Source organism: Periplaneta americana, chromosome 11 (assembly GCF_040183065.1).
Source record: "Periplaneta americana isolate PAMFEO1 chromosome 11, P.americana_PAMFEO1_priV1, whole genome shotgun sequence".
Classification (NCBI taxonomy): domain Eukaryota; kingdom Metazoa; phylum Arthropoda; class Insecta; order Blattodea; family Blattidae; genus Periplaneta; species Periplaneta americana.
The window spans coordinates 129,410,221-129,430,271 of NC_091127.1; positions in this window are offsets into that span (position 1 = coordinate 129,410,221).

The following is a 20,051-nucleotide window of genomic DNA, read 5'->3' on the forward strand; positions in this document are numbered from 1 at the left end:
TCGTCTTCACTGCGTAAATATATTAATTAATATTAAATATCAATCTTGCATTCATTGGTTTAAAGTTGAAAGAAAAGTTTAACCGTGTAGTTACATCTTAATGTATTCATGATCATCAATTTACGGGGAAACAGTTGGTGACAACGACTAAACAAAAGATCGACCATGCGATAAATTGATAGCGATAAATATAGCTGCAAAAATTATCGCAAAGTGTGACTGTGATTGGTTGGAATTTATAATTTCATTATACTTCATTGGTCGAAAATGGAATGACGTCATATAAACGAAATAGTCACAATAATCTGCATTATCATTAATACTATTATCCTATACTGTACTGTATGTTATTGATCCCTTGTTCGGGCGATATATCAAAATAAGAACAATTTTAAACGATGCATTGTGATTGGGCATACACGAGTGGTCTAAGTTATGTTATCTTAATATCTGACTGTGGGGATTGATCCCTTGGTTGGCTTTTCTGTCATTATAAATTAATCCATCATCTATATGCACACACACGTACGCTGTGTCTCTCTCTAATGGTATTTATTGACAGTTTGAATTGTGATGTGACAATATTAAATGAAACACTAAAACCAATTGAACCTGTGGGTCGACATAGCTTTATATATTTTATTTAATTTCGGAATGACAATCCAAACCCACAATTATAACATAAATTATTAACCCCACAAAATGCATACATGTGGAATATATATAATATTCATTACTAATTCAGAAAGGTCATAATAGAGCCAGAGTAACACGTAAAATATTCGACTGCTCATTTATTTCATTTTACAATCGTTATATTTCTATCAGAAGGAACTCTGCACGTGCCGGAGTCAATAATTTTGTGGACTGAGACAACTACAATTACCGATAACATAGTCGCGGAGTTTGGTGCTCATTGATTTTCGAAATACAATCTGACTAATATAATACAGGTATTTCTGTTAGTATTAGTAAAAATGCTAAAAACAGTTTGAGTAATTGGCTAATTAATTTGATTTACTGCTGAATGTTCGGGTAACAAGTGCACGAATCACCATACAGATTATCTCAATGTTTATGAATAGTTGTACCTTAATACTTGTAGTGTGATCCATTACTTTTCTTCGGTGTACACTTTTTCAACTTTTGAAGTATTATTTTGGTTACTATTCTCTTTAAATTTTGACAGAAGTTTTATACTTTGCTACCTCTCTTCAGATGCTAATAATATAAATTTGACACTGCCACTCTGATATAGGCCTACATAAGTAAACTGACGTTGTTCACAAAATTCCATGCGTGAGCTAACTGCCTATTTTCCATGAACAGTATATAGGTGACGCTGCTTGGATATCCATTCATTCTGGAATTCCGTAAAATAAACGACTATTTATATACTGCGAATAATACAATTAAAATTTTAGTTATGGCGAGTCCTCGGCATCACTTCATTTTACCCCTTTGATTTCATTACCTGGTTGGGTTTTTCCGAGGTTTTCCCCAACCAAAAGGCAAATGTCGGGTAATCTTTTAGCGAATCCTCGGACCTCTCCTCATCTCATCACACTACATCTCGCCAAAATATTGTAAACAATTGCACAAAATTGTAAAAATTGTAGAAAATTACTAAATTGTAAAACTGTAAAACTTATAAAATATTATCAAAATTGTAATTGTAATATTGTAAAATATTGACTTGTTCTGCATCTTAGAGCTTCATTGCTCATTTAAGATCTATGGAATTGAATGAATGAACGAACAAACGAACGAAACAGGTGAGGAAAATGGTCTTAAGTAATATTACATCAGACTTCTTACCCACAATCTGGTGACTTCTTTCACAGCTTGCAATATTGTATTTATGATGGAAAACTTGACCGAGGGCAAGTTGTATCCAAGATATTGTCTCTTACATTTCAATCCAACATGGCCACTGTATAATCAATTGTGAAGAAATTGCGTAGACCAAAATGTATATGAAGAAATCCACCTTTATCTCCCGTAATTATCATCTGAATTGCATGTACGTCTGAATTTGCATATACTATACCATAGTTAGAGGAAGTAGCTAATGGAACAGAGCGAAGAGCATCGAACAAAAATTAAAAGTTGGAATTCAGTACCAACACAAATTAGGTTCACAATACGTATAGCGTAAAACACCTACATAAAATTCAATGTACTTCATGAGATAACGTGAAGTGAGTTCAATTTAAATGATACGAACATCAAGATAAGTGGTACAAAATAACATGACTGTCGAGAGAAGAAAAATGAACATGAAGGTAGTGGAATGAAATGAAGGTCGAAATAATTATTTTTAACGTCAAAAGAAGTTAAGTGAAGTGAAACTAAGATTAAGTTAAGTAAAATAAAATAAATAAAAACGACGTGAACGTCAAGTGAACTGAAATGGACGTTGGACGTCAAGAGAAACGAAGGAAATGTCAAGGGAAACGAAAGGAACGTAGAAGTGGAAAGAAGAGGACGTCAAGTGAAATGAAGCGGACATCACGTAAAACGAAGCGGACGTCAAGTAAAACGAAGCGGACGTCAAGTGAAACGTAGTGGGCATTAAGGGGAACGTAGTGAACGTCAAGAGGAACGAAGTGGATGTCAATTGAAACGAAGTGGATATCAATTGAAACGAAGTGGATGTCATTGAAACGAAGTGGATGTCAAGTGAAACGAAGTGGGCATTAAGGGGAACGTAGTGAATGTCAAGAAGAACGAAGTGGATGTCAAGTGAAACGAAGTGGATGTCAAGTGAAACGAAGCGGACGTCAAGTGAAACGTAGTGGTCGTTACAGGGAACGTAGAGGACGTCACGTCAAGGGGAACGAAGTGGACGTCAAGGGGAACGAAGCGGACGTCAAGTGAAACGAAGAGGACATCAAGTGAAACGAAGCGGACGTCAAGTGAAACGAAGCGGACGTCAAGTGACAAGTGAAACGAAGCGGACGTCAAGTGACAAGTGAAACGAAGCGGACAAGTGAAACGTAGTAGGCGTTAAGGGGAACGTAGTGAACGTCAAAGGGAACGAAGTGAACGTTAAGTGAAACAAGGTGGACGTTAAGGGAAATGAAGAGACATCAATTGAAACGAAGTGGGAAGCAACTGAAACGAAGTGAATATGAAGTGATACGAAGTGGACATCAAATGTAATGGAGTGGATATGAAGTACAAGGAAGTGGACATCAAGTGAAATGAACTGAATATCAAGTGAAACGAACTGGACATCAAATGAAACGAACTAGACATCAAGTGAAACGAACTGGACGTTAAGTGAAACGATGTGGACGTCAAATGAAATCAAGTGGACGCCAAATTAAATTAAATTAACTTCAATGGGAAACAAACTTACGTGGAGTGAAATGAAGTGGACGACAAATGACATTACCATCAAATGAATCGAAGTGATGGACCTTCAAAATTTGACTCGCTGTACTCAGGTATTGGCAAGAGCCGTTAACGTAATATAAAAATGTTGTCTCAGAGCGCTGACGAAATTCCAGGGGATATTAAAGAAAAACTGAATTCATCTGTACAAAAAATGAACGCTGAAAATATAAAGACAATTCGTTCCGCAGGCCTATACATCTTGATTACAAAGTCTACAACAAGGAGGGGGGACTAAAGAGGGACATAAATTTTAATCTATTCCTTTTTACAATCTACTAGACTCGGTTGTCCTTTCCTTTCCGTTCCCTCGTTCTCAATCCAATTCCGGCCTCCTTCCCTTGTGCTTGCAATTCTCTTCAATCCTAGTAACAACCCTCCTCGAAGCGGGGCAAAAATGCAATTTTCGTTTAGTTTACGTCGTAATCGCAGTCGTCCTGATTGTCTCTGTAGATCATTCGTATATTTCTTGTAATTTTCTGCTCATTCCTTTAGTTGATGCGGGTCCTGCGAGATTCTGGGATAGGTCTGGTCTCCAAGGAATGGCTCGACAAGTATGCAGTAAACAGACGAATCAGACCACGGAGAGATTCGCTAAATCCACTTGTAATGTCTGCATAAGATTGTAAAATATACCACAAAAACTTCCTTCTGTAACTTCTTTTAGGTTCTGTTTATAATTTCCGATAGAATCGTCATCACCACCACCATCATCAAGGCGCTGACCGACTTTGCGGCCGAAGAAGCTGTGCTTCATGAAATTGAGCTAGCGGAGGAACTTCCTCCCTTTCGTGCGTTCTTGTAGATTCTATTCGATTTTTGATTTTTTATCATTCAAAATTCTCTAAATTTTGTCGTCGTTTGTAAGAACCGGAGCAAGATAAAGTTACTAACAAAGTTAAACCTCACACAGCTATTTTATCAATCTTGATACCGTACTCCTGAAAAATGGAATCATGCGTGTAGTTCAGACTTTTCTTTTCCAAAATTCCCTATGTCCGTTGCCGTTGTAGTTATTATAATCACGGTAGGAGTCGTTCGTCTTTTTCGTCTCATTAGAACTGGTTAATCCATTTTAGTCTTGTTAATCAAATATTACGTCACTTTCTGATCTTCATTAGCCAGCGGTAGCACTTTCCAAGTGCATGTCCAGAGGAACCAGGTTCAATTTACGCCAGTAAAGTAGGGACATCTCCCGCCCATAGGGATTAAATGCATTGTTGTTCCCGAAAAAATCCTGATCATGCTGTTTATCCACTACGAGTATTATTTAAATTAACAATGAGGATAGAACAAAAGAATCTAAAAGTGGACTACCGAAGATAAAAGTACAAATGAGTGATTTTCCAAATAGTGATAAATCAAAGAAGCTACTTTTTCAAGAAAAAAAAATTATAAATGAAAATATCTTGGAGGTATTGTAAGGAGAGTTTGGCAGTAAAAAATTATGGAAAGTGAGCTTTATTGATAGAATTTAATTTTTGGAAATCGTTATTGTGCTAGGTAACATTGCTGTTAAACATTTTAATATGTTCCAAAATATGCTAAATCACTTAACACGCCTTGGAAAAAATATTGTGAGCCTGTTTATTAATTACGTATGTTTGAGTTTTTGCATTCCATGTAAAACTGAAAGTAGATAATGTCTTAATAATAATCATTTTATTATCAAATCACAAAGAAATATATTTTAGCTGATGCTGCATAACAGATTTTCAAATAACAGAATCTATAAACAGAAAAGTTTTCTTTTCTCAATCGTACTATCAGAGACTGGAATGCTTTTCCTGCAGAATTACTAAAGGCTTTACCAATAACCAAAAATGTATTTAAAAATAAGCTTAAGGACTTTACTAATAGACGGTAGTATATTATACACACTATTTAAAGGGTGTAATTGATATCTTGTTATTTGAAGTGTTCTATAAGTGAGGAAGTGTGCTGTGTCAGTGACGTGTGTAGTGTCAATGAAGTCTATTATGTAAGTGAAGTGTGTAGTCTCAGTGAAGTCTATTGTGTAAGTGAAGTGTGTTTGTGTCAGTGAAGTTGCTGTGCAAAGTATTTGAACAGTGAAATGGTTTTGAAGTGTTAGTGAAATCAGGATAGAATCAGTGAGTGAGTGAGTTGACAGCGAAATAAGTAGTGCCGAAAGGTACTTGTGCAGGTATGAACCTGTCACACTCGTGGGTCTTAGTTCGAACTTAGGATTAAGATACAAATTAAATTTACTTTAAATGTTATTTTAAGTGATCATGCTTCATTTAATTTAGGATGATGATGATGATTATTATTATTATTATTATTATTATTATTATTATTATTATTATTATTATTTTTAGTTGTGTTTGTTATTAATTGTCATTATTGAGTGTAATTAGTTACCACTGCCACCGGGTATATACCCATTTGCAGTGTGAATACATACATACATACATACATACATACATACATACATACATACATACATACATACATACATACATACATTATCAATGCTCACTTTGAAAACATGATCTTTAGTAATTATGTATGTTTATTTGAACACTTTGCATTACATGTAAAATGAAAGTAGACAATGTCGTAATAATAATAATAATAATAATAATAATAATAATAATAATAATAATAATAATAATAATCAGTTTAATATCACATCACAATGACTTAGCACAGTTTGGAACATTCATACTACTGAACAATTTGCTAAAGTGGTCAAAGCTCGTTTCTTTCCCTGTACCCTTCATTTGTTTGCTGCTCAACTTGCGTTCTCTATACTCACACTTCCACCCAGAATGTGGTTTTGCACGTTTGGGTACGTTTGCATCGGATATTTGAGATTCAGCGTTTTCTATACGCTTGCTTTTCTTATATTCGCTCATAAACTACTCGGCAAGCTTGTTTCGCACCGACTTCATATATTAGCTATTATAGATGACGTCACAGCGGACTACGTAAAAACTGTTTTGATTAAATCAAAGCTTTATTGACATATTTTACCAAAACGTAAACCACAAAAGTCAACTAAAAACTGATTACTTAAATGAAATGCTTGTGTTTACTTACGTATTGCACTCGCAATTGTTGACTATAGATCCAATTCTTGTACTTGGTTGTGGCAAGCGGGAGTGAGCAAAATTGTTGCATGCTTCCAGCAATCCTGAAACAATGTGCTATAGTTATTTATGAGACAAGTTTGTAAAGATTCTCTTTTTGGCATGAACGTGTGTCATACGCTTTATTCTACGACAGCACAATTTTACATTTAATAATTATTTAAAATTGTAGCGTATATAAGCTCACAATGTTATGGCCGTCTAAACTCAGAACCATTAACAAGTATCCATGGAATAGCAGCAGGTTTTATTAATATTCACGCTTTCATGGTCGTCTAAACCTGCATATAATCAACAAAGGAGTTAGGAACAGGACGTTGAGAAATTCATGATATCCACGCTAATTTAGGCACAACAAATTTTTGAAAACCAGACATTTATTTATCCGCATGATTGGTTAACATAACATTTTTAGCTCCTAATATCGTTACCTAATGTTTCTGAATGTTATACCTCAGATAGTAAACATATGCATGGACAAGCACGAATATTTCCATTGAATTTGGTGAAAACTGCACACGCATGAAGCATTTTGAACATCATATAGTTTAGACAAAAAGGCAAATTTGTGGAAAGATATGCAACACTGGAATATGGAGCAGGCCTATACAAAAAATTGCTTCCGGACCTCAAAGAAGACGTAGAGGTAATAAACTTCTTATTATTAACTTCCCAAGTGCCAAAGGCATATTTTCGTACAAATGAATTTTTAAATGGCTAGAAGTGTGTTTTGGATCATTGTCCTGCTGAAAAACCCAATTACGTGGCATATTCTTCCTCTCATGTGGAACCATATTCTTTTCTAAAGTATCACTAGGCCTATATAACAAACGATACATATTCCCTTCAATTTGGAGTAGAAGACCAACTCCATTTCTAGAAAAACATCCCCACATCAAGACCCTACCACCACCGTGCTTAATAGTCGGTACCTGGTATTTTCTGTTGTCTCTTTGGTTTTTTGGTCGACGTACATATTGAACACTAACAGAAGAAAATAAATTTAATTGAGCTACTCTCATTACTTCATAACTCTCATACATTCAGTGAAATGTATCGTAGTTCCAGTGCAGTGAGTGAGTTGTCGGCGAAATGAATGTAGTCCTGAAAGGTACTTGCGCAGGTATGAACATATCATACTTGTGGGTTTTAGTTCGAACTTAGGGTTAAGATACAAATTAGATTTACTTTAAATGGTATTTTAAGTGATCGTGCTTCATTTAATTTAGGATGCTCCCTGTTATTTTATCATTATTATTAATTATTATTAGTATTATTATTAATTTATTATTAATTGTATGTTTTATTAATTGTGTTTATTATTAATTGAAGCGTCGGCTGGAACAACGTTATAAGTTACGTTTGGTAAAATTTACAGGAGCTGCAAAAATGTGTACACGTACAACGTTGTTCTTATATGGTAGCAAACTTTTGAGTGGACAAATTTCACGTACTGCATTGATGGACAGTTGCAAGCCAAAGTGTATAGCAAGGTAACATGACATACAACATTATTACACGGAAACACGCCGAATGAAAATTTTGTAACTTACAACGTTGTTCCAGCTGACGCTTCAATTGTCATTATTGAGTGTAATTAGTTACCACTGCCACCGGGTATATACCCATTTGCAGTGTGAATAAATACACATACATAACACCTTACACCAATCTGTAGTGTTCCATGTTTGATACATTTTTGCAAACTCTAACCTGGCTTTCCTATTTTTTTTTTTTGGATTTATGAGTGGTTTTCGTGATGGTTGTCTATCATTTAAATCACCAGCTACTCTATAAAGTAGAGACTTGTAGGTTCATCCATGATGCTGCTCTACATCAACCCTAATTTGTCGAGCCAATTTTCGTGGATCAGCAACCGACTGTTTACAAAAAATTATTCTGTCCTCCCTCACTGTTGTTTTTTGAGGACGACCAGACGTTGGCTTATTGTCTACTGACTCTTCTTGTTTTTGCCTTCGACTCCACACACTTATGAGTTGTTGTGATATATCAAAATCTTTAGCAATGCTAGATGCGATTATCCCTTCTTCAAAGAATTTAAAACAGCTTGTCTCACATCCACAGTGTTTTCCTTTTGTTTTGACATTCTTGCAATGAATGGTCTGTACAAATACACAAGCACTATCTAAATAGCTGAAGACTAATCTATACTAATAATAAATCTGTAAGCGAAATTTTTCTGGTAATTTTCGATTTTCCAAAAATAATTGGTGTTAACATGTATAGTTAATCATCCTGAAACCGAAAATCGCATTTTTTAAATTTTTGTTTGTATGTCTGTCTGTCTGTCTCTCTGTCTGTCTGTTACCTTTTCACGCGATAATGGCTGAACGGATTTCGATGAAAATTGGAACATAAATTAAGTTCGTTGTAACTTAGATTTCAGGCTATATGACATTCAAAATACTTTATTTGAAAGGGGGGTTTTATAAGGGAGCCTGAATTAAATAAACCGAAATATTTCGCTTATTATTGATTTTTGTGAAAAATGTTACATAACAAAATTTTCTTTAAACATTATTTCCGATAAGTTTTATTCCAGGCAAAATTTTGATAGGACTGATATTTAAGTCTGTCTGTCTGTCTGTCTGTCTGTCTGGATGTTTGTTACCTTTTCACGCGATAATGGCTGAACGGATTTCGATGAAAACTGGAATATAAATTAAGTTCGTTGTAACTTAGATTTTAGGCTATATGTAATTCAAAATACGTTATTTGAAACGGGGTTATAAGGGGGCCTGAATTAAATAAATCGAAATATCTCGCTTATTATTGATTTTTGTGATAAATGTTACATAACAAAAGTTTCTTTAAACATTATTTCCGATAAGCTTTATTCCAGGCAGAATTTTGATAAGACTGATATTTAAGGATATACAAGAGTTTTAAAATAACAATACAACACATTTTCAAAGCCGCCTCGGATTATAGCGTCGTTGTTCCGTAATTCCTATGTGCAAAATATAAAATTTTTAAGCAGGAAGAAAAAACAGATTTATTCATTCTATGGCAGTGGTACATAGGAGATCGTGAATTCTTACATTTTCGAAAGAAAGAAATATAATTTCATATAGGAGATTGTATTATATGCTGTATAACTATTTAAGTTATTTAATAGAGCAAAAATCTGAAAATCGATATGTCACAAATGAGTAATTGCAGGAACGACATCTATGGCTGTAATGAAATTAAAACAAATGACTCCGTCTATTTAAGGCGGCCTTGACGTTTATCAATATTAATATGCAGAGAATATTAAATTTGTCTGTTTGTATGAAGTAATCTCAGAAGCTAATTTGGATAATTCCTTCACTATTTTAAATTTGTAGTTTCTCTAGATGGATGTAATACTATACGTAAGGAATGAGGTAAGATGAAAATACATATTTACGAACAGAAAAATTATCTTCGTACACAATCCACTCTATTAATTTGGAGTGATTTATTAAAGATGCATTCAAGACTAATTTAGAAAAATGTTAAACGGATTATCGTTGCATCAAAAACGGATGTTCTCTGAACCAAATGATCATATTTTAATTATTTGCATGTAATAACAAATAAGAAATATGTGAAAGGAATTATCATTGCACCAAATGAGTGGTCTCTGGACCAAAATGATCGCATTTTAATTACTTCAGTAAAATTTAAATTAAGTAACATATTAAACTATTTATCCTTCTATCAAACACGAATGTTCCCTGGGGCAGATGTCTTATTTTAATTATGTAATTACTTTATATTTATTTCTAACAAGTGCAGCGGAGCGCACGGGTACGGCTAGTATTTAATATATACCATGCTACCAAATCAAACAACAAAATACTTATCAGCCAATGGAATATACACTGATATTGTTATCTATGAACTTGCCTGTTTCCTAGATACGTAGCCATAGCAACGTGACGCTACTCATAGAATGACACACCTGTGTGCTTTGCGTTGTTGTAACTGCATGCAAACAGTACTGACAACATAAAACCTTAACTACAAAATACTTTTGAACGCTACTGTAGGCCTACCTATAAAAATAAACTACTACGAACTACAACCTTGAGATATTTACAAAATCGGTCTTACGTTAAATGTTAAATTTATTATCATATACGTAAATAAAAACTCTGTTACAATATGTTCGTATTGAAATAGATTCATATAAGAGGTATACTCCGAAAGTGTAATATTAAACGTGCTTACTGTAAAAAATCGAATTAATTAATTATACTGCTATACAGTGATTTTACTACTGAACAAAAACATGTGTACCAACTCTAATTTGAATGTGCTGATTAAAGATATGAAGTCCATTTTTTTCTATCACGTCACAGTTTTAATATAGGCCTAATAACATTTTTAATTTTAAAATTTTACATTTTTAATACATTTAGATCCGTTTTATTTATTTTACTGTGATTTTGCTACTGAACAAAAACAAGTGTACCAACCCTAATTTGAGTGTGCTGATTATAGATCTGAAGTTCGACTTTTTATCACGTCACAATTTTAAAATAATAACATTTTTAATTTTTAATTATAATGTGTGACACTACGTTGAAGTAAAAACTGAGTGCTCTTGAACTCGAAGCTTCGGACACATTTATAATAGTGTACTAGGTTTTAGGAAATTATCGAGCTGATAATTATGCTGAGATAATATGTAACATGCTTAGAGCATTTCAGAATCTAGGTTGTCGCATGTCTTTAAAAATTCACTTTCTTCATTCGGACCTTGGCTTTTTTCCATCAAATCTCGGCGCTGTAAGTGACGAACATGGGAAGAGTTCCATCAGGACATATCAACGATGGAACCCACGTACCAGGGTCAATACGGTCCGAGCAAGATGGGTGATTTCTGTTGGTTCCTACAGCGATCAACCACATGCCAACATAAGCGGAAAAACAAAGGTTTCAAGCACTTTTAACAGAGTTTTTAGTGCTTACTACATATTGTAAGTATATGACTCTTTATAAATATATTTAAAATAATATAATATGACAATTTGCAAAGAATATAATATAAACTATGCTCAATTTATGTCTCTCACTTTACAGGTATATACTGAATGGTAAGATTTAGAATTAATGTTACAGTCCCATAACTCAAAAAACTTGACGTGCCATGATACATCTGATTACATATCTGGAATCAGCGCTTCAATATCAGTATAAAACACTTGAAATTTCCTCAGTAGCAGACAAAAAGTTTTTTTGTATCACAGTGTTATATAATATAATGTTTTTCCCCCTCACATAATGAATAATGCATTCTAGATTATTGATATTTTTTAATATTTTGAAATATGAAAAACAGGTTTATAATACACAATTGAGCTGTATCACTTGCATAAGTACTTTCGTCCATCGCAACAGAAAATCATTAGAGATCTTGGAGATTTCCAGCAGTTGTAACTCTATATCTGCTGCCATATCTTTGACCCTACTTAATATTGATTGTGTTTCAAGATAAACAAATTTTTTCGAACCTCTCTTTTTCTGCTTTGCAGATATTCCCATCATTCCCTAAAAGACTTTCCTCTTTAGAAAACTGAATACACTAAATCATATCCAGACTTAAATAGAGCTTCCCACTTGCTGATTTCACTGTAGTAATGGTCTGTTTTTAGAAGTTTTATCAATCTTTCTGTATCGTTTTCACTAGCATTTTCATATTCTCTTTTATGCTTGTTATCATAGTGTTTCTGGAGGCCTATATTATATTTTTGTTCTCAAACACTGTTTACAGATTAAACACCGAACGTAATGTCCTGCACTTTGGCACAGAAATTCTTTTTCCTACATTTTGTCAAAATACCGTCTTGAAGATGAAGCGATCAAGCCTCCTATTTTGCACACTGGTATAATAACTACAAACGTTTAGCAACTTCCACTCTGAACGTTCACTGACAAGAGACAAGCAAATTAACTTCGAGAAATTGAACTCTCATCTGAGCTGTCAATCATCTGGCCACTGTAGAAGAGTCAAACCACGGCTATGGCAAAAAGCACAATAGTACTGTTATTTTCTACCTGTAAACCAGATAGCGTAGGGAAAGTCTTTGCTCAAACACTTCAGAAAGAGGTGGAGATATGAGGAGAGTGACCTATCTACCTCTAATGAAAGTTGAAACACAATGCTAAACCTTTATCAAGTTTTATGGTTTTCCAAGTAAACTTTCAACTTGTTGACAGCTCATCTTCCTAGCATATGAAATACATACTTTTCTGGGATTCGTCCCCCTCGTCCCTTATAAAATAACCACGTCTACACTGTGTGCAAGTGAGAGTGTAACTACCTTCTTCTCTTTCTAAAATTTGATAATCCGATTTCGTCTGTCGATCTTGATAGAACGTTGTGATTCTTGTAACACTCTCGACTAAACCGATAAATTATCCTTCAAAATCCATTTGTATTTTTTTCAAGACATCTTCCTTTCTATTTGTCAGTTACATATATTATACTGTATGTTGAGGCGAATAACATTTGTTATGAAGCAGGATTAACTAGCATTGGCCTCGTGTAATTGGATCTCGCAAATGGAGCACTTGAATGAGAATCGTGTCGGTCTGCCTTCCTAATCCTACCGCTGTATTAGGCAGTTTAGAATCCCACTTCCCCCCTCCAATGCCAGCATAATACAAAAGCCCCAAGAGCGGGTGTTTTCGTAAACAAACGCCATTTAAATTACTTCCGGGGGTTTGGGAGTATTGCACCGAGAAGGGTTGGAGTTGCAATAGCCCACGGCATGTTGCAGTGTTGCCGCCATCCAAGGGCAGAGTGTTCACCCAATCCCAGCGGTATAGCAAGAAGTTGATCGAGTGGTCGCACTCCGCTGCTTCCACAAACATCCCCGACATGTCCGTTTCGTTCTCATTAAGTCTACTTGCCTCTCTGTAAAACGCTTTGGATTGCAGTGTTAACTTATCATAACAAAACATCGCGCAAACAAGGGTCGTTCAGATTTCACACTCTAATAAATTCCTTATAATGGGATTGGTAGGTTAGTTATGACGTGTCTACTGATAAACGCTTCAAACAAAACACACAGTTATTTTACAAAATAATACGACATCCTAGTTTTCTTTTTATTTGTTGAAGATTAGCCTATATTTATTATAAAAATCGTCATGACTATAATTTATTCGCCATCAAAGACGAAGTCCTTTAGGCAGTTCCATGTTACTATGACAGATAAAATTTGTATTTTCATAATCAGCGAGTATATCTGACCTTGCGGCCATCAGACCACAAGAACAACGCTTAAAAGATCACGATAAATTCTCTTGGGAGAAAGAAAAGTCTCCACCTTCCTGTTTCCTTAATCAGTGAGTTAACAACACTTTAACACAGGGGTCGTCAGCACAGAGCACGCTGGGGCTAGCCTCTCTTACCCGCGGAAAACGCAGTGCAGTAGAGTGCACTCCGTAGCTGCTAGCGGGTAAGCTCTCTATCTCTCCCTGTTGCACGACGGTGCGCACGGGACGGCACCGCGTACTCATTGCACATTTCAGCGAGTGCTAACGACCACTGCTTTAACAGCTGTCCGGTTACCTAACATCCTTGAAGTTGGTGACAGCTAAGTCCGAGCACTCGTTATTGATTCGGGAGTTGGTAAATTCAGTCATAAATGCGGTACAGCTCATGCATTATGTCCAGACACTCCCCCACTCTTCCTACAGAGCTGCGTACGAGTTCGGATGAATTATAGGAGAATGAGTTAACCTTTGCCTTAAACTCGGTAGACACATACTCGATCTTCCCTTCTACTCCTACCCCCTCAACAGAAACGTTGTTCCCCTACTGCGCATCGCGAGTGTCTTGACAAAATGCATCAGCTGTACACTGAGTCTCTGCGAAAAAAAAAAAAATGTATAGGTAAACTGAGTCCCTCTCAAAAATGGTGCATAGGTAAAGTCAGTCCCGACTAAATTTCGTCACTACAAAACCTTACCTTTCATTTTTTCTAAATTTGGAACTGGCAACCAAATAGTACAACTAGTAGTTCGTAAGAGTGATTAATAACACTGTGTGGTAAAAACATTTCGTCACTTCACTTTAAGATGAGCTTAAAACTGCCAAGCTCTTACATTATTTTAAGAGTATAAAAAATAAAATCTGTAGCCATCCGCAATAAATAATGTTCGATTCCTCTGGCTATTCATGATCTCCATATTTCCGATCCTTCCACACTGCACATTCACTCTCTTGCGTATGACGTCAGGTGTTCTGACTGACATAATCTGCAGTGGAAATAGTCGAAACATTGATGTCACTATCAACCTCCAAAACTGTAATATTCTATAGAAAAAATTATACTTTAGATTGTCAACACGACAAAGCATATTATGAACAAAACAACTATTAACTTCGAAATATTTTACAAAACTATACCATCATAATAGATCACATATCTTTACGCATTTTTGTCAGGTCTACTGGGACTCAGTTTACCTACACTCGAGACTCAAGTTACCTAAGGAATTGCCACAAATTCGACTTAAGATCGGGGAAGGGGCGATTGGAACCAAGCAGTCAGTTCAAGCAGGACTCAAACCCACACCGAGCGCTCCTTCGGAACACGATTCGAGCAACCTCCTTGCTATTTCGATGGATACATTCGTATTGAGACTCCATTATGAATTGGCTTTATTAGTGGTCGGAAACGAAACCATCGCCGTAAAATATTTTGTTCATTTATTATTATTATTATTATTACTATTATTATTATTATTATCATTGCTGTTATTATTACTATTATTATTGTTATTATTATTATTATTTCTGTTATTATTATTATTATTTCTGTTATTATTATTATTATTATTATTATTATTATTATTATTATTGTATGTTTAGTTAACAGTCTGAAGACTGCTTGAAACATCAGAAGTAACACCAATAAGACATCTATAATGAGGCAACTAAGTCAGGAGATATTGGAGTAGGGTGGCCAGTTCCTTTCTCCTTACATCGCTAATTAATAGCATATTTCACTAATCAGACTTAAGATATAGGCAACAATTATTCTTCCTCTAAACCACATTGTCAATTGAAATGTACTGGCTGATAATTAGAAACTGGGATTTATATGTAGGCCTAGTAAGAGTTAAGAATGACACCGAGTATAGTCGAATTCGAACCTAAGAATCCGGGGCTTGTACATGATAAATGAAATTGGGAAGAAATCTATAATTGACAGGGTGTTTCCGGGCTGGTGTTACAAACTTTCAGGGATGATGGCGGAGGGCACATGTATCAATTTGAGATAAGGAACCATGGTCCGGAAATGACTGAGTCGAAAGTTATAAGCAAAAATAGTTTTGTGGAAATGAAATTTGTAATTTCGCACCACGTGCCCTCCTTCTCTTAACCTTTGGAACAGTCGAGGAAAGATGATACGGGCCGGATGTCTCCTACGTGGGTACTTGTCGGATACAATCTGTGAGCTTGTCTACTGTTCCCATTGGCTCATCCGTATTCGAAAATCAGGTCTGCATAATCCGCTCTAGTGTACTCCTCCATTTCACTAGGACTGATAGACTGGACACTGCAACTTGTACACATACACTGCTGTCTACAGACGTGCATATCAGGACCGACTATGTCCGTTACACATTACGCTATCTGCATTTTCTTATCATTCAAATGTAGATTTAAACTTACGTACGTGGAGAGTGAATGTTTCCTTACTAAGAGTAAAAAACGAAAAGTTCCTAACGGATTTAATATAGGATTTATGGCGTGATATGTTTCGTGCAACGAAGATTTTGGATGTAGTGTAAATTTTCATTATATTTACATGTTAACCCTTAATAATTACTATCTAAACATTTTTCATCAACGCCAACAGACGCAGCTTCAAATTCTGTACGTAACTATATATTCACGTGTTTTTATCTATTAGTGTATATTTTAAGGAAATGTGGCTGCCTCGTTTGATTAGAAAAGGATAACGCTTATGATGAAATTTATGAGAAGGAAGGAAACGAATAGATTCCATTCTCTGCTCTACTGCAATTTAAGTTCCGAATATTCTATAGCAGCGATTAGATGGCGAAAATGTAATCGTGCGCCGAGCCACTGTGTAACCTGCAACGTGCATAGCACCTATGGAGGGAGGCGGACATGCGAAGGGGAAGTGAAGCAACTGTGTGACTTATTAACGGATTTTCATTTTCCTTACGTCAAGCACTTAGGCCCTAAATATGATTTTATACAGTACAGGGCTACAAACTAATTTTTAGTACGTGTAACGAAGAAAGAAATGAACAATAAATGAACAATATCACAACCTAAAATTAACTGTCTTCAGGATGTCTCTGCGACAAAGTTTCAAAATCAGGAATTATGTCACTTACTGCCAGTCGTAGTTGATCACGAAGGTATTTGTCTGTCAGTCGTGACCTAATTTGGTTTTTACTATTTTAATCGTTGAAAATAATTTTTCACAAACGTAAGTTGTAGCGAACATGGCTTCAACAGAGCAAGCGAAAGAACGAAGCTCCGGATATTAATTTTTTGGTAAAGATTTGAAAGTTCAACATTTGTCAAGTCCTTACATCTAGCTTTCATTTGGCTACACATAGTAAATCAGTGAGTTCAAATTGAAGATCTAACCGCATTATTCGTACATATGCTGAAAAAGGGTCGACGTACAGAGATGATGATGATGATGATGATGATGATGATGATGACAACAACAACAATAACAACCTCTTAATGTTTCATCAGTAACATGTAGTATAATGCCGTTTTATGTTATACAAGCGTCATACATTTAATATTCTCATCATATTGACAGCAAAAAAATGCGTCCTCTCATCCTACTTGGAACTTTCGTACATGGTTTCGAGGGAGACATATGCCACTCGCAGGTCAGAGACAAATACAAATGGAACGTAGTTTGACTCCAGTGAGTGATAGGGTGGGGGTTGGCTGAGGTTAGAAGCAAGCGAAATGCACAGCTATCACTGCGAACCACAATGTCTCGCGAGTCACGTTCTCGCCACGGCTGCTCTGTAGTAAGAGTTAAAAATGACACCGAGTATAATTGAGTTCGAACCTAAGAATCCGAGGCTTGTACATGAAAAATGAAATTGGGGAGAATGTGGAAGGGTGTTAGTGGAATAAAGAAGAAACCTGTAATACTCCGAAAAAAAAATCTCTGCAATATTTGTTTTGTAGTCCTCAAATTCCATCGAAAGTGGCCGGATATCGAAATCAGGCCGGATATCGAATGAATAACGAGCGCGCTAGTGCTCGACTCACAGACTGAGGGGAACACTTTAGACTGTCTCTGGACACCCCTAGTTTGGAGGTGATCTTAATTGACGCTTCTACGCTGTACTCTGGCAGAAAGGTGCCTCGAAGTGACACGATTCTACGTGACTGTAATACGGCGCGCGGCCTACACTATAGCAAATAAAAGCGGAGTAGAATAAACATCATGATTCCATTTACCCTCAACGAATGGTTTAAATTCTAATGCATTCGAAATCATGTGGAATTCGCGAATTATCATAGCCGACACAAATTGAAATTACATAAGAGAATATTTTGACACCAAACATGAGCGAAACCAATTAAACATGAAAACTGAATTTTCGTGTTGTTCGTAGCCGAGAGCGATCACATATTATATTAACGCTAAGTAGTGTATAAAACGTCCCGCGTTAAAACTGATTTAACACGGAGACCTGAAAAGAACTAAGACTGATTTTTCGGTGTGTGTAGGCCCTATTGATAGCAGCAGTGAAGATACAAAGCGAGTATTCTGTATTCCAAAATATGAGAACCCAACGAGTCGTGCGACTTTGTGAGCTCAAAAGCCTTGTTGGGGCAAGTGTCATTATACAGGGACATTATTTTATTTTTACTTCCATTTTTATACAGGGACATCACTTTATTTTTACTAACATTTTTAACATTAACCTGGCTATACTCGGAAACACTGTTACCCCCCTTCCATTACAGGAGTTTGGAGTTGCTAGTGCAATATGTAAACAAATCATTTTACTAGCTATAGGAGGAGAGAAAAGTAGTGTATCCATTTATGTTACAGGGAAATATAGTATTACGATTTTCAGTTTGGTCATTACTTTACAGTATTTTATCAAAAAACAGTAGAATAGTAACAATTTTCTTCATAAACTCAATTCTTCAGGCGGTTATATGCATTATGTAATGTCTACTTTATTCAGCATATTACTAACGTAATTTATTCCTGAGAATTTTGTGAGCACTTCCGTAAGAAACCCCAATTTCTACAGCTAACTTCTTGACCGACTTATTAGGACCTCGCTGCATCCTTTCTCTAGCATCTTCTACAGCATCTTCTGTCACCTTTGTTGGCCATCTTACACTTTTCTTCCTTTCTGTACACTCTGTTGCTCTAAATTTATCTACCAGATTAGTGACATTTCTACGGAAATATTGCGTAATGATATAATCAGTAAATTGTGAGGAAAAAAAACTGTTGTTCACATTCGGTTATATTGTAATTCCAGTTTCCATCATCATCCTTCATACTTACAAACAGTAAAACAAAACTCTTGTTTAAATAATGCTGTTAAGTACCGTACCATATTATAGGGCACCGTACTTTCGGTAACTCTAATCTTCACTTGTGCTCAGTCCACACAGATAAATTCAGTTATGCTACACACCATACCTGTGTGAAAATAAACTTCAATAATATAAGCTCTTTCTTCTATAGAAAACGCAACATATTTCTGAAACACACTGTACTCTGTACTGTTTATTTCACTGCTAGCAACAGCGGCCGTAAGTTTGTGTGACTGACATTAGCAAGGACATTAGTAAAAGGGGTGGGAGTCAAGTACATTTAGAAACGCAGGTACAATAGAAATTGAAGTATAAATAAAACGATGTCCCTGTAGTACCTCAGTTTTTGAATGTACTTCACTCCCACCTCATATACTAGTAAACTTCCAACCTTCCTCCACACAGAACCAAGGCCGCGTATGCAATCAAAGTAAACAGTACTGAGTTAGTGAGTATAGTACGTTCCAGAAATACGTTAGCGTTTTCCAGTGACGAAAAAGCTTTCAATATTGAATCATATTTTCGCACAGGTACTGTCGTCCGTTTGCCTAAGTCGCATCCCGGCTACCCCCACCCCTTCTGCTCGCCCCTCTGTAAGGGTTAGTGGCTGGGCTGTCTTAGCTTTTTTCTGAAAACATTAATTTCTGTTAGGAATTGGACGTCTAAGTAATATTATACGATTGTCTAAAATAACTTAAATGAAAGGGCCTCGTTAAGTAATTATAGCTCGCGCAAGAAACGATTACCGAAAAGCAATGATGGCGTTGCTGTCTGTTTTGACGTGTGTTTGTAGGTACGCCGAGAGGGGAGAGGTGTGAGCTGATGGAAGTACTGTCTCTTCCAAGAAGATTAACAAATGAGGACATAGCTGTGGAAATAAAGAACGTAGCAAGAGAAAAATTCGAAGCTAATTAAACGCGCAACATATGTTTACGAATGAAATAATAATACTGTGC